General features: G+C 41.5%; 1 protein-coding gene and 1 long non-coding RNA gene across 3 annotated transcripts in view; one reads left to right on the top strand and one right to left on the bottom strand.

Annotated features, from left to right (window-relative positions):
• PCSK2 (proprotein convertase subtilisin/kexin type 2) overlaps nt 1-22,593 on the bottom strand; it is a 255,827-nt gene that overhangs the window by 156,269 nt on the left and 76,965 nt on the right. The window lies entirely within an intron of this gene.
• The window catches only part of LOC118154053 (uncharacterized), a 107,136-nt gene continuing 88,760 nt past the window's right edge, over nt 4,218-22,593 (top strand). Inside the window, exon 1 of the long non-coding RNA XR_004743980.3 lies at nt 4,218-4,416. This is a non-coding gene — a long non-coding RNA (uncharacterized LOC118154053). The remainder of the gene's footprint in view (nt 4,417-22,593) is intronic.

The raw sequence follows: 22,593 nt of genomic DNA, 5'->3' as shown, positions 1-22,593 counted from the left end.
ACTGTGACCACCAGCATGTGAATAAACTTAGGCTACTGTGTTGGAAACATACAGGTCCCACTCCCTTGCACCTCCCAGACAGCAGCCAGCATTAAAACCAGAAATGTGAGTGAGGCCATTCAAGACCAATCAGATCCTGCTCACACCATCAGCTGACTACCTCTACCTGAGGAACCTTGTGGAGGTCACCCCTGCGAGAGGCTAACAACTTGGCCTCCACCATTAGATGAGCTTGACTCCTTACACATTTTCCCTGGCTGGAGGCTGTCGAGCTATGAGCAAGAGGAAATTAAGAAGAGAATGAAAGAGGAAATTAAGAAGCAGGACACTATCCTCAGCCTTCTTGGCTGATGAGATAATGGCCAGGTGAACACTGAAATGAGTTAATTGGGTATTGTGTTCCCCCGCTTTCTGGCTCCTGATCTAAGACTTTGTTTACCAGGCATTGTTTCAGCCTGGCGACCTCCCCTGTGGTCCTTGTCTCTCTCAGATGCACGGTTTACTGCTGAGCTTGTGACTTCTAGTTAAAGATTGTTATCCAGTTACTGATTGTTCTGACAATATCGATCATCAGCATCACCTATTTCCCCCTTGATCTTTTAAATTAGTATTTGTTCCCTTTGACAGTTCCTCAGAATCATCCCCCAAGGAATTTTCTGTTCCTTTTATTGTTTGAGTAATGATCTGCATTGAGGTAATGATGTTAAAGAAAAAAGGATATAAGGAAACCTACTGCACAAATAAAATCGCTGTATGGGCATAGCCCATCCAGTCCTCCAGACCTCTCTCTGTCTCCTTTCTTTCCGCGCACACCCTCTTCCAGGTTTGGGACCCTCTCACTGGATGAGATTTCCAGGCTCGCGTTCAGTTCACAACAGAACCCCAGGCAAGACAAGCAGAAGATCCACCCAACCGAACTCATCCTAAATATCTGACCCAGATTATAGTGAACTAATAAATACTTTTTGTGGTAATCTATTACATCTTAATGGCTTGTTACATAGACAAAGCTAACTTACTGGAACTTTCTTTGCCTTTATCTTACCAGGGTGTAGCTTGGTAACTATTTTAAAATGGAGAATTATAGGAGCCCAGGTATAAAAAGAAGTCATTTTAATCATCAGAGATTAGTTACAATTTACAGCTAATTATTTAATGGCTCACTAATGATTAATTCTCGGTTGACTACATCCTATCTGATGAAAAAACATGTTTTTCTCACAAAGCACGCTCTGTCTTCAAACACTGGCTCAGAAATGAGCATTACACATAACGAGATGGGGGCTTTTCTTCTCTCCCTTATTCCCCGCTTTCTGACTGCAGCTGAACTGTGTAATCCTGCTATGGCTGTTCTGATTGTGTGTGTACTCTTCCCATGGGCTTCTTGTCTAATGTGGCAGATGTATTTCTCTCTGTCTCCCTGAAGAAATGACAATAGAAGTAAATTGTGGCCCTGTAGCTTATTCAAAGCTGCTGAAAGCAGAAGCAGGCTTCAGAGAAACCTAGCAGAACTTTGACATTGGTAGGCATCCCTGGCAGATGGTGACTGCTGGGTGGAATGCCCCGTGGAGATGAAAGACCACCAGCCACAAGTGCTTTTGGACCATATTGCTTAGAAAATGACAAACATACTTATTGTTTCCTGACTTAAGTCAAAATAAAACAGACCAAAACAACTCCCACGCTGCAATCACAGACACTTGACATTATCCAACTCATATACAATGCAGAATGCATTTTGCTTTTGAAACGGGCTAGCAATGTTGTTTTTCATTTATATGAAATGATGAAAAATTTCATTTTTTTTTTGAATATAGGACTTGGGCAAAGGAAAAACGTGATGACAACTCGACCTCAATACATTTTAGATCTCAAATGTCCATTCATCAAGAGCGGGTCACATCCTTCATCCCTCGTAGAGGGCAGGCATGAAGCCCCTGCAGAATCTCTAAACAGCGCATAAGAGACTGGAATGCAAGTTCAAGGACTGGAGTTTTCTTTGACCACTTTGTAGACGGAAATTGAACTGGAAATGGTCTTTGGTTTTCTTTGGCATTCAGAACTGTGTTCCAGGTAGGAGCTCACTGTAAGCAAGTAAATCAGAATATAACCTGCACGGCAGAGCTTAAAACATATCCAGGCCGGGCGCAGTGGCTCATGCCTGTAATCCCAGCACTTTGGGAGGCCGAGACGGGTGGATCACAAGGTCAAGAGATCGAGACTATCCTGGTCAACATGGCGAAACCCTTTCTCTACTAAAAATACAAAAATTAGCTGGGCATGGTGGCACATGCCTGTAGTCCCAGCTACTCAGGAGGCTGAAGCAGGAGAATTGCCTGAACCCAGGAGGCGGAGGTTGCGGTGAGCCGAGATCGTGCCATTGCACTCCAGCAACTAGGTAAAAAGAGCGAAACTCCGTCTCAAAAAAAAAACCACACACACAAAAAAACACACATCCAGTCGTGCAACTAAGTTGCATCCAAAGCCCAGGATTAATGCTGGAGATGACTGACACATCAAAACAAATCTGAATGACACATACGTTTTAAAAGACTGTCTGCAAAATAGAATCGGGCAAACATTTTTTCCCTTCTGATTTATTCTCTTCATCTCGCTGCAGGCAACCTTCCAGCTATTTGGTTATTATTATTCTTTCCAGCCATTCCATAACAGTCCTTCCTGCATCTAGATATTTTTTTTTAAATATTATTTTCTTTGTTATTTTCCAACCTTTCATGTGTTGTTTATGTGTTCTCTTTAAAAAAAGAAACTCTTCCCATGTCTCTTTTATTTTGGGGGCAATATTTTATTATCATTTCTATTTTCTGTTACTTCTTATTTCTCCTCTTTCAAAAACTGTCTTGCAATTGAATGTGCACTTGAATAAAAAGGAACTGGGATGAAAATGTCCAAAGAGAAGGCTGGAGGGATATGGGGAGTCGTATTGAGGTGGAGAGGAACAGATGGCAGCTGTTAGTAAAAGAAAAACACGTCTAATAAATGAAGATTTAGTCGCCCATTTTTCAAATCCGAGTTTGTCAAGAGGGACACTAATGGACACCGCCAGAATTGGCAGGCAGCACAGTAGGAAATGGCAGGAAATTATGCCCACACCAGTGAGAAAAGGAAAGAAATGATGGGTCAATTGGGCCTGGAAGAAGCTTTGGATAATTTCAGTGAATCTCGGACTACGAATATCTTTGTGAAGAAAGTTTAATGGGGGAAAATTATGCATAAGTAATTCACATTTCTCCCCCTCATGCTCACCACTTTGTACTGGGGGACAGCTCTCAAGTTCTTCTTTATTAGGGAGACTTTGGGAGCTGAGAGAAAATTAGTGCATATGGAGAGGCTATGTTGATTTACCTAATTAAGAGCTAGCAGGAAGCATCTGTTGGGAGAGAAGAAAAGACTTTGGGTCAGAATTTTCGGGAAGCTGGGAGATGTCGGGGCAAGAAGAGAGAATGTGACACTCTCAAAAAGCTGAGAAAACAAGGAAGGAAAGAAAAATGGACTTTAGGAAATGTTCCCATTATCATTCTTTGAAAGAGGAAATATTAGCATTAATTTTTAATGATGTTTGGCTGCTGAACCAGATTTTTTAAAAAGCCTGCGTTACGTAGGGCCCAAGAATTACTTATGTCACAGGAAATCTCCTTGTCCATTCAAGTCTTATAATCTATCTGCCGTAACACAATATTACATATGAGAACCATAACATCACACATCACAGTATCAGAAACATGGGGGTGGTGCAGAAAGGAGGCATCGTTAGTTTAATGATCAAGCACAATTTGATGCTGCGTTATGATTCTAACTTTTTACAGGGCTCTGTATCTCCTGTAAGATTCCATCCTGAGTCCTGGAAAAAAGTGCTCGGTTGCCAGCACTCCAGGTTCCCTTAGAATCAGACCCTGACACTGGGATTTGAGAGCAAGTAGTTTATTTGGAGATGGCCCCAGAAAGCTCTAGTGGAGAAGAAAAGAGAGACAGGGAAGGGAGGGAAGGGAACCAGTAGAGGCTGTGTCTTCAAATTTGTTATCTGAAGAAAACTGCACAAGTGCTTGCTGACCTGGTATTTCATGGTATTTCACCTCTATATACCCGGAGGCTGATACACACACCCACACACACATACACGTACAATTTTAAAGCATTTGCATGACTTAGCTAACTGACTGCACCCGTTTTTCACTTACATCAGCCAATCCTGGGTCAGTAACAATGGAGATGGAAGAGAGACCAGAAATGTGTGAGGGCAGCAAAAAGAGAGGCAGGTCCTGTGAGACGGTTGCTAAAATTTACTGAGCAGGCACAACTTGCCCATACCGGGTGCGAGTGCTTTCCATGCCTGAGCAACCCTATGCGGGAGGACCAGAGACCCACCTGACCTATGAAGAAGGAACCTTAAAGAGGGTAAGGCTTAGGAGTGGAACACAGGCGGCGGTGGCGCACTGGCTCCCAGAGTGAATGATCGCGTTGTTAACAGAGACGCCAGCGAAGCTGGGCGTTAATCTTTGACCCGGGGGCGTGGACGCGGCTTTCGTGTCCAGGGAGTCCTAGAGGCCCTTGCTCCTGTGCCTGCCTGGCAGGTGTGTCCGCGCGGCCGTGGATTCACACTGGATTCACAGCGGCCGGGGGTGAAGCCACGGGGACAGAATGACAGCCACCGGAGGGGACACCGAAGCCCCGCAGGAGGCCGTGTCGGCGATTCACCTTCACCCAGGGCCAGACCCACCCCTACGCCAGGCTTCCCTTCTCTCCCTTGTTCACTGCCTAGAACGGGAGCCTGCGGTGTGCAGAAGGACGGGCGCGCCCCCCGGCTGCAGGCTCCTCTCATTCTCTGCCCCGTTTGGAGCAGAGGGAGCTGTGTGGGCCCCTCGGCTCCGCCCGTGCCCGTGGAGGGAGGGGAGGGCAGGAGAACGGCGCCGGGAGTCGCAGGCCCCGCAGAGACCCGCGAGAGGGGCGCGGTGCCCCCGGCCGCTTTCCGCGCAGGAGGGCGGCCCCGCTGGAGAGCCGGAGAGTGATCGGCCCGCTGCTGGTTCCCTTACAGCGCAGAAAAGCATCCGGGGTCAACCAAGCTCACCGCTCACCCCCATAAATAAGTGTGCAAATCCTTGGTTGTGCAGTTCTGAAAAACCTAATTTCCTCTTTTTTTCTCCCTCCTTTTCTCTATTCAACTCTCTGGCCCAACACCTCCCATTGCAACCAACACATTCAGGAAGACACACAGTTACCGCCATCACGTCACACTGAGAGTCAGGCAGTTAGGACAAATTCATGCCAGGCGTCAGAGTGGAATGAGCCCTGGGAGGTGTCCCAGAAGTCCCAGGCCCTGGCTCCTGGGTGTTGGGCCTGAGGAATCCACAGAGAATGGTGCAGAGACTTTTCGGGGAGAGTGGGCTAAGTGCTGGCCCTGACTTATTTCAAAAAGGAATTGAAAAGCCTTTTCAGCATTTAATATCTCGTGTTGTAAGGAAGTTCTTCATTATGTCTCTCCTAAATCTCTATTTCTGCAAGTTAGCCATCAGCACACTCCCGAATTTTGCTAACACAAAAGGAACAGTAGACACAGCAAGCATGAAAGGAGTTACACATACATTAGTAAACATTCAAGAAGCGTCTGATAATGTTAAGTGGCAAAAGCAACACGTGAAAATTCCATTTTTGAGGCCGGTGACTAGCAGACACTAAAGATTGGAAGGGATCTTAAAAGAATCAATAAAATAAATCAATATTCCCTGCAAGAGATAGAATTTTAAAAATCGTTGAAATGTAAAAACTAGAGTCTTTGGGTTCATCTGGTTTAATGTGTAATAAAAGCAGAAAAAACAAACCTGTCTTCACAGACAAGCTAGACACCAGCCCGCACCTCACGTTAGGCCACTTTACATAGACTTGTCCTGCCCCAAATTGTTCACATCCTAGGCAGTAAAAGTAAGCTATTCAGAGCATAACTCAGGCCATACCCTGTTAGCTCACCACCACCAAACCAACGAGGTTTCCACATGGGTAATAAACATTGCCTGGAGCAGAAGAATTTCCCTTCCTGTAGATTTGAAAAAACCTGCCTGGCTTGATTCATTCCCAATTCTGTCCCGGGTGTGAGTCTAAAAGCCTCAGCATTGTTTTCAAGACTGGCTCTGGTTTTTCCTGATATGGCAAAGTTGGTGTCCGCTGCAACACAAAATAAAAAGCTACCTAGAGAGGAAATCAAAGCAGATTGGAAATCCTGAAAATTGCTAAAGGTAGGTCCATTTATCCAGTGAGTTGCTATTTCAAGACAGGGATTAAATGGCTAAAACTGCTCAGTTTTTGGTCACCTACATATTTGTGTGGCAGGGTATATTAATACACAGAGTAATGCAATCTCTTTGAAGTGGGGGTAGGGACATGGGGAGGTGAGGATGAGATAGATCTATTTTCTCTTGAAAAGGAGCATTTAGTCTTTGGAAGAAACAAAAGCATGTCGTTAATGGAGTGCTATCCTGGCTGAGAAATGGAGGTTTTAGATGGAGTTTTGCTTTGTGCATATGAGCTATTCATTTACAATCAGGTATACATGATTTGTGTCTCATTATCTATTAGGAAATGTTCTTCAGATGGGTTTGGGGCTGGATTTTTCAGTGGGCAGAGGGTACAAACAACTACTCTTTCATCTTCCAGCCTGTCAGCCTCAATGCTCATGTCCGCCTGCCGTTAACAAGAGTTGACTTGCAGAGAGAAACCTTATAATTATAGCCTATTGTTGGCTGAATCACCCCACAGTGACCCAGAAAGCAACTCTGGAGGCTCTCCCCTCTTCAGGATGCAAACAAGTTGGGGAATGAGGTTGGCGAGGGGGAGAAGAGTGGGCTTATGTTTTTCTTGTTTGCCAGCCTCTCTCTGCTTTCCCTGCAAAGTGAGTCACTTGAAGGTCTTGTCAATTGCTTCCTCCTGGGTTTTAGTGTTGTCAGTGGCCCTCTTGGAAACAAAAATATGAGTTGCTTTTAGGGTCTCTTCTGGTGATGGAGGTCAGGAGCAGCAGAGGTAGAAGGGGGAAGGTAAGCACATCCCTAAAGAGAGAGTTTTATAAAATCTTTTTTTTTTTTTTTTTTTTTGAGACACAGTCTTGTTCTGTTGCCAGGCACCAGACTGGAGTGCAGTGGTGCAATCTCGGCTCTTTGCAACCTCCGCCTCCCAGGTTCAAGCAATTATCCTGCATCAGCCTCCTGAGTAGCTGGCACTACAGGTGTTCGCCACCATGCCCAGCTAATTTTTGTATTTTTAGTAGAGACGGGGTTTCACCATGTTGGCCAGGATGATCTCGATCTCTTGACCTCATGATCCGCCTGCCTCCGCCTCCCAAAGTGCTGGGATTACAGGTGTAAGCCACCGTGTCTGAGGTCTAGCTCACTCACGTTTTTGGAGCTAGACTGTGTCAGCTACTGGCCAGGTGTGGCTTTGAGGCCCTGGAAACATGGCTGGTCTGAGTTGAGGTGTGCTGTGAGTGGAAAATATACCCTGGATTTTGAAGACTAAGGATGAAAATAGGAGTGTAACTATCTTACTAATGTAGTTTAGAATATTAATCATGTGTTGAAATGGTAATATTTTGGATATATTGGGTTAAATGAAATATATTATTAAAATTACATTTTAATTGCCTTGTCTTTCTTTTTAAAATGTGCCTACTAGGAAATTTAAGATCACTTGTGTGGCATCCTTTATATTTCTAGTGGATAGCATTCATCTTTAGGGGAAGATGCCTTGACTAGGTTAGTGGCTCAAATTCTCCTGCTGGGAAGTAAAGTCAGTACTTGTGGGAAGAGCCTGAAAAGAGAGGGAAAACAACTGGGTTTGGGACATATGAATCTGAGGAGTTTGTATTCTAGACACAGAATTTATCTGCTCTATTTCCCAGTTTAGTTATAGTTTCTTTGGGGCCAGCTTGGTGACTATACCTAAAATATTCCTGGGAACACACACTCACTCACTGCTCCACCACTATGGCACCTCTCTTCTCAAAGTCTAGAAGATAAAAATGTTATCAGGATAACAACAAAAAAAATCTGACCTGACCCCTAACTGGGAAATTTCCCACTGTCGTATGCACTATTCTTTGCACAGTAGGAAACTTCCCTATTAGGGGTCAGGTCAGACAATTTTTTTGTTATTCTGACGATATTCAGGGTTTCAGTTTGTTGTTGGGTTGGTTGTTTGAACACTTTGCGCTTGGCTTTCTTGTTGGCTACAAATGTTACTATTTGGCCTATTGACTTCCTAGAGAGATATATGGAGCAAGTAAGTTAATGGTTTTGGAAGTATTTCTGGAACTGTTAAATGGTTCTTAACAAGTAGGTTGTAATCGGCCCTCAAAAGAGAAAAGCGCCAGTTAAGGAAAAGAGGATTTACTTTTTGAGAAACTACGGGGAATCAGAAGTCCCTCATTTCTCTGACTCCAAGGTGGATGTCACCCTCTGATTGCTCCCACACTGATTTCAGAATTTGGGCTTGGCAGGAGGACTATGTCAGAATGGTGAGCTGACTTCCAAGTGCTGAAGTCCATACAAATCTCGTCTCTAAACCTGAAAATTGTGAACCTGCTTTTCAATGTCATCTGCTTTGTAAAGAACCTTTGATGAAACGACGTGTTTGGAGTCAAAATAGATAATTCTCAATAATAGAGGTTGCAGAGTGAAGCAGTCAGGCTATAATATCTGGACGGAATATCTTCTATTTATCTGGTCCCTTTGTTTAGTTAGTCCTGACATGGCCATGTACTGAATGAGGAAGAGGGAGCAATGCTATCCCTACAGATTTTTAGCGCAAGCTGGCTCTAATGGCATTTAGAGTATATGCCAATTACAGAAGGAGGGAAAGAGAATTATTCTCTGGAGATATCACTAGGCCTATAAAATCAACTTTGCAGCCATTGTTGATGTCTAAAACTCACAGTCTCTTATTTCACTCTAGTCTGGATTCCTTGTGAGGTCAGTCATGGGGGTCATGCTTCCTAAAAATGTACTGTTCTAGGATCTCAAGATGTAGATTCTCGTCCCAGCCCTGATCTACCTGCAATAAACTACATAATGAAGGCACATCCATCATTGTCAACGTGCACTTTAATGGCATAAGGTGCATCTTAAAAGCTGAGAACTCTTCACATTCTCCCAGAATGAAATGATAAATCACCACTTTTGGACTCAGTCATCTGCTTGCTAGGTCACCTTGGAAGACCAGCAGCTTACTACTACAGTTAAAGACGATGCCACCACCTACCCCGTCATTGCTTCTATTGGGATATGAATCAGGTCATATGTGTTTACATTTTTAAAGAAATAGATACATATGAGATATCCATGTAATATTTATCAGGACATAAATTAGTCAACTTTAGTGAATTTTTTTCAGAAATAGGAACTTACAAATTTAGCACCAAATGTTAAAAAGTAGATGTTTTCTTTTTTTGAGACGGAGTTTCACTCTTGTTACCCAGGCTGGAGTGCAATGGCGTGATCTCGGCTCACCGCAACCTCCGCCTCCTGGGTTCAGGCAATTCTCCTGCCTCAGCCTCCTGAGTAGCTGGGATTACAGGCACGCGCCACCATGCCCAGCTAATTTTCTGTATTATTAGTAGAGACGGGGTTTTACCGTGTTGACCAAGATGGTCTTGATCTCTTGACCTCGTGATCCACCTGCCTCGGCCTCCCAAAGTGCTGGGATTACAGGCTTGAGCCACCACACCTGGCCCAAAAAAGTAGGTGTTTTCAATGGAAATCTTTCTAAAATCTGCTACAATGCAGAATAGAAATTAACATTTTTTTTCTTATAAGCAGAAGGTTTTATTATGTTCAACTAACACGCAGACATGAAAATGGAGGGTATTCAAAGAGGTTTGCTCTATGTTTAATGGCCTCAAACTACTCTAGTTGCTGATCTTTCTAAATTTTTCCCCTTCTGTCTCTGAGGAAGATCATTTATTTACTTTTTCCTTGAATATTTTTTGATGGTCTACTTGGTGCAGGATGCTCTATGACCTACTAGGTACATAAAGATAAATGAAACCAACTCTCCGATCTTAAGGAAATGACTCCTCAGTGAGGGAACAGACTGATTTTGATACCTTCCTTCCCTCCCTCCCTCCCTCCCTCCTTCTCTCTCTCTCTCTCTTTCTTTCTTTCTTTCCTTCTTTCTTTCTTTCTTTATTTTCTTTCCCTCCCTCCTTCCTCTCCTCTCCTCTCCTTTTCCTACCTTCCTTCCTTTCTTCCTTTCTTTCTTTCTTTCTTGCACGCATGCGCGCTCTCTCTCTCTCCCCCTTTCAATGGAGTTTCACTCTTGTTGCCCAGGCTGGAGTGCAATGGCATTATCTCGGCTCACCGCAACCTCTGCCTCCTGGGTTCGAGAGATTCTCCTGCCTCAGCCTCCCAAGTTGCTGGGACCACAGGCACACGCCCCCCACGCCAGGCTAATTTTTGTATTTTTAGTACAGACAGGGTTTCAGCATCTTGGCCAGGATGGTCTTGATCTCTTGATCTTGTGATCCGCCTGCCTCAGCCTCTCAAAGTGCTGGGATTACAGGTGTGTGCCATCATGCCCAGCCAAAGACTTCTGTTTCAATTCAAGAAATCATAGTTTGAATAACTGCACATACATAGATTGGGAACGTTTATTTTTGGCATTTCAGAGATCAAGATAAGAGGAACAAGGCAAGTCCTCAACCAGTGTTGGCTATTTATATATTATTATTTTCTTTACCTTTTTGAAATGTTGTGAATATCAGGTAATAAAATTGCCACATAGGAAAACATATCACTATTGCTTATTATCATCAATGTTTTTTACTTTGTGATAGCAACCTAACCTCCAGACAGAACCTGGGGGAAAGGGTCAAATTTCATCTTTAGAGGTGTACTTTTGCATTTCTAAGCTGATTAGGTATCAGCAAATGTGTCAGCAAGTGTCTCAGCAAGTCTTATCAAGGGGACAGTGTGATGGATGGAATGACCACTGCATGGAAATAGCACCTCTTGGTGCCGTTCTCATGATAGTGAGTTCTCCTGCGATCTGGCTGTTTAAAAGTGTGTAGCACCTGCCCCCTCGTCTTTCTCTTGCTCCTGGCATGGAAGATACCTGCTCTCCCTTTGTTTTCTGCCAAGACTGGAAGTTTCCAGAGACCTCCCCAGAAGCAGAAGCCACTGTGCTTCCTGTAGAGCCTGTAGAATTATGAGCCAATTAAACTTATTTTCTTCTTTTTTTTTTTGATGGAATCTCTCTCTGTCAACCAGGCTGGAATGCAGTGGCACGATCTTGGCTCACTGCAGCCTCCTTCTCCCAAGTTCAAGTGATGCTTCTGCCTCAGCCTCCTGAGTAGCTGGCATTACAGGTACTTGCCACCATTCCTGACTAATTTTTGCATTTTTAGTAGAGATGGGGTTTCATCATGTTGGCCAGGCTGTTCTTGAACTTCTAACCTCAAGTGATCCACCCACCTTGGCCTCCCAAAGTGATAGGATTATAGGCATGAGCCACTGTGCCGGGCACCTCTTTTCTTTATAATTTACCCAGTCTCAGGTATTCCTTTACAGCAATGTGAGAACAGACCAATATACCATGGTTTAGTACTCTGTAGAGTATTTAATATTTCTTGACACATATATTTTCATTCATTGTTTTTAAAATTAATTTGGGAGACTGTTTTTGAACTTCAGCTTTTCTATTAACTTTCTGGAACGTAGTAAGGATGAGAATATTGCACTTGGATCAACAGTCTCTCCCAGTGCATCAATTGTCTAACACATTTCACTGCTGCTTTTGTTTCCTCCTTGCTGCCATAGCTCTCACTATTATTTTATGGCCATGTGAAAAGAGAAGCTCTCTTCACTGACTCACTTCTCTTCCGGTCATGGCTTCAGCAGCACAGTTTGTCAAGCTCTGTATAACTTGCCTCTGGTTAATCTTTTCAATTTCTGGTGGACTGTGCAAAAGTGGCCACAATACTTCACTGCTCTCTGTCTACTTCACTCACTCCCTCTGCCATGTGACTTTTCAGATTCTTCCATCAAGAGTCAGAGTCTGTTTCCCCTCCCCTTAAATCTGGGCTAGCCTTTGAGTTCCTTTGATATTTACTCTGTGATACATTTGGCAGAAGTGGTGATGTGCCAGTTCTGCGGTTAGCCCTCAAGATGCTTGGGAGCTTCTGCTCTCCTTGGGACACACAGAACACTTAGTTAAATAAACCATGGTTGCTTTAAGCTATTAAGTTTTGGGATGGCTTATTATGCAATAATAGCTATGTGATACACATACAAAACTCCCTTCACTGCAGCCACCCACCTTTCTTTCTAGTCTAAAAAAAGAGGGAATTTGTTCTCTCCTTAAGACCTTTGCAGTTCTGCTTAGGATGCTCTTCCCTCAGATCTTTGCATGTTTAGCTCTTTTTTGGGGGGATTCAAGTCTTGGCCCAAATGTAGGCTCTTTAGAGAGGCCTTCTCTGATCATCTTTTCGAATTGTGTCACCTACCTAGTTTTCTTCTATCACATTATCATGTAATACTGTTTGGATCTGTGTTGCCACCCAAATCTCATGTGGAATTGTAATCCCCAATGTTGGAGGTGGGGCCTGCTGGTAGGTGGTTGGGTCATGGGGGTGGATCCCATGAATAGCTTAGCGTCATCCCTTTGGTGTCATTCTCAAGCAATGAGTGAGTTCAGATCTGGTGGTTTAAAAGCGCATAGCGGCCAGGCACTGTGGCTCACATTTGTAATCTCAACACTTTGGGAGGCTGAGGCGGGCAAATCACGAGTTCAGGATTTTGAGACCATCCTGGCTAACACGGTGAAACTTTGTCTCTACTAAAAAAAAAATATATATATATATTAGCCGGGTGTGGTATTATGTGTCTGTAATTCCAGCTACTTGAGAGGCTGAGGCATGAGAATCACTTGAACCTGGGAGGCGGAGTGAGCCAAGATCCAGCACTGCTCCAGCCTGGGCGACAGAGTGAGACTTGGTCTCAAACAAAACAAAACAAAAAAAAGTGGGGCACCTCCCCCTCGCTCTTTCTTTTCCTCCTGCTCCTGACATGGAAGATGCCTGCTTCCCTTTTACCTTCCACCCTGATTAGAAGCCTCCAGATGCCTCCCCAGAAGCAGAAGCCACTATGCTTCCTGTACAGTGTGCAGAACCATAAGTCAACTAAACCTCTTTTCTTTATAATTTATCCAGTCTGAGGTGTTTTTATAGCAACGTGAGAATAGACTAATACTCCATGCTTTAGTACTCTGCAGAGTACTTATTATTTCTTGACATACAGATTTTTAGTTATTGCTTTTAAAATTAATTATCTGTTATACCTAATAGAATGCAAACTCTATGAAATCAAGGAGTATGTTGTATCCCCAGAGCCTAGAACATTGCTGGTAGATACGTGGAAGGGATTCAATATAATCTTGGTGAAAGGATAGAAGGCATTCATCAGCTCACTCACTTTTGCCAAAGCAGCATGCAAAGACACGGATAGTTGAAGCCCAGCTGTGCTAGTAGAGATCTTATGGCTCCTGTTCTGGCCCTAGACATCTCTCAGGCTGCTTCTCTTCTGCTACTGCCATCACCACCCTTTGGCCACACCAGGCTGTGTGTCACATTTCCTGATGGCGCATTCCTCCTACATGTTATTCACTTCAGAATGGGCCTTGACAAACTCTCCTCATCCCTCTAGGACTCTCAGCTCAAATTCAGCTCTTCTTTCTATGTACCTCTGGTCACCAAGGAGAATTAATTATTCTTCATTTCTGTTCGTAGAGCTTATAATGACTGTTTCTATGATAGTCTTTTCCATTAGCCTGAAAATTCATTGAGATTAGAGACTATTCCTGATTCAAGGAATAAGGAAATTTATATTCTCAGTGCTTGGCAAGTAGGGTCCCTAAAATAATTGGGCAAATTAAAATATAAAGTCTGTGGAATAACTTTGCAGATATAGGGAATTATAATCTATAAGACTGAATAATCTCACAATTTAACATGGCTGACACTTTTATTTCTAGGTTGATTCGGCTGATAAGACAGTAACATATCATTTCACTTTAGTGGAAATGAATGAATGAGCAAATAACATCTAGACTATTTGCCTCACAAATTATCTACCTAGATGAGAGATGCATGACATTTAGATTCAAAACTTTTTCTAAATACCAATATAGTTTCAAGAGAGACTTTCCTCTAAGACTTACGGCAAAAGTATTATTATTAGGTCTGACATCAATTTCCTCAGGAAAGTTATCAAGGCCGAAAGAGTTTGTGTGTAGTTCATCACATATTGCTCTGAACTCTTTGCATAGGGCATTAAAAAGATTCTGGAGTCATTGGAAGTGCTTCTGTTAGTGAACCCAGTGGTTTAACCCAGTCTTGCATAGACAAAGCAATAATGAGAAATCAGGGAAGGGTACTGAGAGCCACTGAGTCACTGTTCCTCTGAGAACAGTGTCCTCCCTTTAGTGAGGCCCCTAATTTCTCATTAGCACTCCACTTGTGCAAGGCCTGGTCAAACCTTATGTTATACTTTTAAACTTGGAGAAAAGCAGTTTCACTTTATAAATCTAATGCCCACTAGACACAAGCGGTCGTTGCCCGCCTGGCGTCATCTTCTGTTTGAGAATTCAGCAGATTCTCTTTGGGAAGCTTCAGGCTTTTCTGCATCAGTCTGTATGCAGGTTCAGTCACCAAAGGGCTTATTTTAATGTATTTTTTTTGTGGGGGCGTAATTTACTTGTTTGGTGTCAAGTAAACAAGTAAGAAAGCAAATCAAAATGCCAAGTTGAAAACGAATCATCTATTTAACATGACAATTTATCTACAAACCAAGAAATGACTGAGGAACTACAGGAATTCACATAAACCTTGCACAAATTGCACTGCCAATATGCTTTGGCTAAAGTGAGATAAGGTTGTATTGTCCATCTTATGCCCATATAATTGTGTTTTAGAAAGCCCTATAAAAATGGTTCATCCTAATAAATACAGTGTTTAGTACCAAAACGCCATTCATGCAAATTCTGCCCTTCTTTTGGAAGTAACACATTTGCAGAAAAATGTCAGGCTAAGAAAAGACTGTAGCACTCACAATACGAAGGCCTAACAGTAGCAAAATGCATTGTGTTCAACTTAATTACAATGATAATATTCTTTTTGGGTTTTGTGTATATGGCATAGTGCCAAACCTGCACAGGTTCGATTAGTTACCTATTCAGTGAAATAATAAAGCTTTTTTGTACATTTATTTATTCAACAAAAATTTAAGGAGTGCTTACTCTGATTGACACCATTGCGAATGCTAGGAATGCAAAAAATACATATGGAAAATAAGACATTTGTCTGTGTTTATGTTTTTTCTTGTCTTGAAATCATACTTATTAGGCTATGCGCTTCATTTTTCTAATTAAATTATAATGACCTTTTGAGAGATGTAGTATTATACCCATTTTCAAGGTGAGAAATGCAAATCAAAACCACATTGAGATACCATCTCACGCCAGTTAGAATGGTGATCATTAAAAAATCTGGAGACAACAGATGCTGGAGAGGATGTGGAGAAATAGGAACACTTTTACACTGCTGGTGGGAGTGTAAATTAGTTCAACCATTGTGGAAGACAGTGTGGCAATTCCTCAAGGACCTAGAAATAGAAATTCCATTTGACCCAGCAATTCCATTACTGGGTATATATCCAAAGAACTATAAATCGTTCTACTATAAGGACACATGCACACGAATGTTCATTACAGCACTGTTTACAATAGCAAAGACCTGGAACCAACCCAAATGCCCATCGATGATAGACTGGACAGGGAAAATGTGGCACATATACACCATGGAATATTATGCAGACTTCAAAAACGATGAGTTCGTGTCCTTTGTAGGGACATGGATGAACCTGGAGAACATCATTCTCAGCAAACTGACACAAGAACAGAAAATGAAAAACCACATGTTCTCACTCATAGGCGGGTGTTGAACAATGAGAACCCATGGACACAGGGAAGGGAGCACTACACACTGGGGTCTGTTGTGGGGAATAGAGGAGGGATAGTGGGGGGTGGGGAGTTGGGGAGGGATAGCATGGGGAGCAATGCCAGATATAGGTGAAGGGGAGGAAGGCAGCAAATCACACTGCCACATGTGTACCTATGCAACTATCTTGCATGTTCTTCACATGTACCCCAAAACCTAAAATGCAATAAAAAAAATTAAAGTGACCCATTGCAATCACATGGCTGGGAAGTGGCAGAGAGCTGAGATTTGCAGCCAAGGCTGGGTTTTGATGGCATTGCCCTTGTCACCAGATTAGACGGGATTCATTCCCTTCTTTCCTCCAATCAGCCTTCTTGTCTTATTACCCTGTTTGGATTTAGCTCCATCAGAATACTTCCCTACATGTGCCTTTCAGAAAACTAGTTCTCGAGCCTCAGAAAAAGACATGTTCATGTTGCAAGTGGCTTACCCTGTTCCCAGAAATGCGACAGAATCTTCTGATATTTTAATGCCAAATAGCCTTAAGATAAAGACATCTGTTTCATATTATTTATATGAGTATCTCCCTAGATTCCTGGGCCATAGAAATAGTTTCTTGCCTAGCATTTATTAGTAAACATATTTTGGAAAATGCCGCCTTGACATAATTATTTTTCAGTAGAGCAGAAACTGAACTCCCTCTTAGAACGTCCTGAATCTCAACCTGCAGGAAACAAAAAAATGGTAACAGGAGGAGGCAATGAAAGCGTTACAAGACTTGTGAAATGAGATTGAAAGGAGAGAGAGCTAGGAGGAGCTGCAGCCTGTTGAGGTGGGCTTGACTGTGGCAGATGATTCAGTCAGAAACAAAACAATGCAAAACCCACTAGGAGGCCAGGTGGAACTGCTTTTAACTATATTCTTGTCATGGCTTCTGTGTGCTGCAGATTCTCTGCCTACTATGTCTTCTTTTTGAAAACAATAGGCAAAAACTTGCTGTCAGTTATTATCTGCATTTTACATATGGGGAGACTGAATCATAGGCTCCATTGTACATGGTCACACAATTAAGAACTGAGCTGCAGTGAAAACTCAGGAGTGATTTCAAAACCAATCATCCCATCAGGCTCACGGATTTAAAAAACATGTGCAAGTTGCCTTATGGAAATTACACAACAGAAAAGTTTCTAAGTAGAGAAAACAGGTAAACAAGAAAAAGGGAGAAGTTCATCTTCTACCCAGACCACTAGTCCAATGTCACTACAATGGCTTCCTGTGATCTGTTTCAGAAAATTCTATGTATTGGTCAGTAATTGGCTCTTAAAAATATAAGAAATCATGGGTTGGAAAAACTGATTGAAGAGTGCTATGCTGAAATTCCATCTCCTCAACTCAAAATATACTGTTATTTTCTCTCTTTTAGGCTTTAGATCTGTTACTGCTATTAATTCCTTAATAAATATTTATTAAGTGACTATTATGTGGCAGAAATATATCTAGACATTAGGAGCATAATGTAAATAACACAAAAACTTACAATAGATCATAATAAAATAACTAATGTTTATTTAGTGTTTAGTTTGTGGTAAGCACTTTCCTTACCAAGTACCATTAATTCTTCAAAACCACCTTAAGAAATTGTTATGCTTATTATTTCCATTTTTTAGATGAAAAAACTGAGGCTTAGAGAGATGAAGTAACTTTCCCCAAGACTCACAGCTGCATAACCAGAAATTGAAAGGTCTCATTCCAGAAGCATATATATATATCTATTACATAGATGCATATGGTTATAACGTATATTTATATTTATTATACACCCACACACATATGGTTCTGGAATGAGACCTCTAATATATATAGTCATAAATTGAGAGATCTAATTTAAATATATATGTATATGTTTGTGTGTATATATATATGTGTATATATATATATGTGTGTATATATATATATATGATACGCCAGGTGCAGTAGTTCATGTCTGTAATCCCAGCACTTTGGGAGGCTGAGGGGGGTGGATCACCTGAGGTTAGGAGTTAAAGAACAGCCTGGCCAACATGGCAAAACCCCATCTAAACAAAAAATACAAAAATTAGCTGGGTGAGGTGGTGCATGCCTGTAGTTCCAGCTACTCAGGAAGCTGACACAAGAGAATCTCTTGAATCCGGGAGGCAGAGGTTGCAGTGAGCCAAGATGGCACCACTGCACTCTAGCCTGGGTGACAGAGTGAGATTCTGTCTCAAATATACGTATATATGTATAAAATATATATAATATTACGGTTATAATACAACCATATATTATTAATATGTTATAACATATATTTATTATATCTATTATATATTATTATATTAATATATTGTATATGAGATAATATAGGTAATGGATATATATGGTTATAATGTAATATAATATGCATGTAATAGATATGTGGTTATATACTATACATTATATATTATAACAATATATGAGATAGATATATATGGTTGTAATACAATAATATAAATATATATTATATATATATTTTTAAAATATCTCTAAGCTATACCAATCCCCTTGCCTGGCAAGAGCTTGAACAATGTAGGAGAAAACAACTTGACATAAGAGATGTGGGAAAATTTAAATGAGAAAAGGTGAGAATTCATAGAAAAAAGCCTATGAGAAAAATAGATTATAGATTTATTAAATTTTCTCAAGTTCTCTGGTTCAAGATGTCAGAGTGAGCTCTCATTGAGCCTTCTTCTCTCATTCCAAACATAGATCAAATACGAAAGGGTATCATTAAATATATCTCCATGTTCAAAAACAAGGAGGGAACTCCTCTTTAAGCAGAAACAGGAGACAGGAATAACAACACCAACAACATATTAGGGGAAGGGTGAGATCTGAAGCTCTTCGTGCTATTTGTAACCAGTGCTGAATAGTACCATCATAGTGGGTTTCTCAAAGCTTTTCTGAGGACTGGGGCCAAACAAATCTCATTCACAGTATGGGCTGGATCCTGGTTTCTTGTGTGAATTCAGAAGCTGAAAGAGGGCTGTCTACCCATGAAGGTAAAGGGAATAGCTCCACTGTTTCTTGAGGTAAGGGAGGCGAACTTAGAATTTTACTACAAGCTAATATATTAATCAAGAATGAAAATGACATGAAGACCATTTTCAGCCATAAAAGGCTCCAAAATTGTTTTTGCTACAGACGCTTACTTGAAGAACTACTAAGGGGTGTACTTCAGTAAGAAGAAAAAGGACGCTTGGAGGTGAGGAATGGGACACAAGCAGTAATAGTAAACAATAGCAACAAAACAATCTGAAAAAAATGCTGGTAAATTTAAACATGCTCAGGGCAAATGATAAAGAATAATTGATAGAAACTGGTGAAACCCTGTCTCTATTAAAAATACAAAAATTAGCTGGGTGTGTTGGGCTACACCTGTCACCCGAGCTATGGGAGGCTGAGGCAGGAGAATGACTTGAACCCAAGTGGCAGAGGTTGCAGGTTGCAGTGAGTCGAGATTGTGCCACTGCACTCCAGCCTGGGGGACAGAGTGAGACTCAGACTCAAAAAAAGAAAAAGCAAACTGATATTGGTTGGTGGAGGGAGTTGTTGAATGGATATTGGGTCATGGAATTCCAAGATTAAAAAAAATTTAGTATTGACTTGAGCATGACACCCCTACTGCAGCCCAACAAGAATATTCTTGTTTTCTTAAGGCGTAGGATTGCCTGAAGTTCTGGGGTAAGCAGGGACAGCCTATGGAGAGAAGTTAGACAAAATGTGTGAGATTTTTTACTTGTCTACATCCTAAACCTTGACCCTTCTGGGTTCACACACTTTGACTTAGTGTGAAGGTCAAGGCTGCCGTCATACCAAGTATATAAATTAAAGAGGAGAGAAAGATATAATATTGATTATATAATATATGTATTTATATGTAAATAAAAATTGAAATAAAAAGTGATCACCAGTCTCCAATATAAGGTGATATCCCATTTTCTCCAACAAGACTATCCAAAAAATGTTTTATAGGCAACTTAAATATAAAAGCTCTTTGAACTGTAGAGGAATCAGTTAAACGTCCCCTTATGGAAATTAATCTGTTTACTCACACACATTTAAAATTATGTATATGGAATATAGATTTCAAACAACTGCTTTTTTACTCTCCCAGGTCCTGACACTATTTTATCCCAACTCCTCCCGGGGGCCTTTGACATCAGAGCCCTCCTCCTCCTCCAGCTGCTTCTTGAGTCTCACACAGAGTTGTCTGAGCAAAGCTGCTACCAATGTCTCCTCCACCAGCATGATGAGCTACAGAACTGTTGGTCTCTACACCCAGCCAGTGCTGGGAATTTTATCCTAAAACCTAAGTTCACATTCCCAAATTTCTAACATCAAATACATTTGTGCTCTTTACTTATCCTGTGGATGATGTTCTGCACTCTTAGTGTCTTGCCTTCTAAATTGATTTTAGAAGGATTTTTAACAACGACACTACACTCTTGAAGCGCAAGGCCCCCTCCCAAGCAACGACAACTACGTCTTCATTAAATTTCTTTGCATGCTTTTTGTACTTATTTTATTGGGTCAGTTCTATAAGAGCTCAATTAGCATTGATTAAGGTTAAGGTAAATTATGCCTCTCCTAGATACAAATTTATTTTACAAGTTATTATAATTTTGAGAGCACCGACTATTATATGCTATTATAAGAGGTTTTATGAGGACTTTGCCTGAAGGTAACTTGCTCCTTTATGAGGATAATTTTGGTAAAACCTCAACTCATATTACAAAAATTCAGTATTTTAGGAATTACCATGAACTTTGTTTTTTAAAACCTTTCTATTTTTAATAACTAAAAAATAAGAAAATGAGAAATGAGAAAAATAAAAGCATTCTCACTGTAAAAATTGAGACATAAATAAAGTTCAACTTTCCCTTAGCCACCTCTCTACTTCTTAAATATCCAGAGAGAGAGAGTGGGTGGGACACAGGTGTCTAATTTCAGTTAGCTAGCATTTCTTCCACATTTCAAGCAGATGAGCTGGGCAAGGATCTCCAGGGAACCCATCCACATCCAGTCACTTAGCCAGCCAGGCCTTGGGGAGATGCATTTTAACTCCATCAACGACACTGGGTAGCAGGCGCCCACTGCACTGCACACATTGGCTTCAATAGACACAGATGCCTTTGTTGTGAGGACAGGGCACTTCTAATGAGGGCAGGTGTAGCCAGTGAACTGTGGAGACCCTGCTGGGGCTAACTCATGGCTGCCTCAGTAAAAGGGGTGGGAATCAGGCTGAATGCTTTGATCATCCCTTGAGATCTGACACTTTCCCCTGGGTCTCTAAACAGGTGAAAATAAAACCTGAGCAAACCTCAGCATTTCACTCCTTCCTTTTCTAGGCCTGAAATATTTGGAAAACAGTCTCTCAACTGTGAGCAAGGGGGCTAAACACAGACCTGCCTCTGTGAGGAAAAACAGAGACAATCCTAGACTCTAAGAATGCTGGATTGTTCATTCCAAACAGTTAGAATCAATGCTCTTCACCAAAACAGACATGAGGGAGGGGAAAGAGTGGTTTTCTTATTTCCAAAGTCATGAAAATAGACCTGAGAGTCCCCAAAATGAAATGATTTGATAACAGTAAAGATCACATAAAGGGCAGAAATAGGATTACTAAATTCCAAACTCCTGCACCGGAAGAATGGCTATCTTTTCCACATATAGATTACGTGGAAAATTGGATCAGTGAAGGAAAAGGGAAATTTGAGAAGAATTTCCAGAAGCTGTTTACATTAGAGAAATAGCGAAGAGTCCCTTTTACATTAGAGAAATAGCAAGTAGCAAGAGGGGAGGGAAGCAGAGAGCAATAGGGAACAGAGTGATACAGACAGACACGTGGAGTCCAGGTCCTGTTGGGTCTTGTAAACCATGGCGGTGAGCTTGCATTTCTCCCAAATCCCAACTCTTTCAGAACTCAGAGGAAACAATGAAGAAATAAAATCGTGGAAGGAAAGAGAAATGGAAGATGGGTCGAGGATATCTAGTATTGCAATAATTCTTCCGGTATTTGGAAATGTAATACAATTCTAATCAAAAGTCCCAAGGGATATTTTTTGAAACAGATTAAATTGCTCTAGAATTCTTCTGAAATAATAAATGGGCAAGGAAAATTGAAAACATGGTTGTTAAAAGTAATTGTAATGAAGGAAAACTGGCAAATATCAAAACATATTATACAGCCAAAATAATTGAAATGAAATTTAGGGTAAGAAAAGATAGATTTGATGAAACAAGGAATAAACCCCAGAAACTGGCCCTTGTGTTTGGTACATGATAAAGGTAGCATTTCAAATGAGAAAGGAAGGATGACGTGTTATTGTTATTATTTTTATTATACTTTAAGGTCTGTGGTACATGTGCAGATTGTGCAGGTTTGTTACACAGGTATGGTGCCATGGTGGTGGTTTGCTGCATCCATCACCCCATCATCTACATTTGCTATTTCTCCTAATGCTATCCCTCCCCAATCCCCCCAACCCCTGCTATTCCTCCCCTAGTCCCCCACCCCCCAGGCCCTGGTGTGTGATGTTCCTCTC

Source organism: Callithrix jacchus, chromosome 5 (assembly GCF_049354715.1).
Source record: "Callithrix jacchus isolate 240 chromosome 5, calJac240_pri, whole genome shotgun sequence".
NCBI classification, from domain to species: Eukaryota; Metazoa; Chordata; class Mammalia; order Primates; family Cebidae; genus Callithrix; species Callithrix jacchus.
This window is presented reverse-complemented; position numbering and strand designations above follow the sequence as displayed.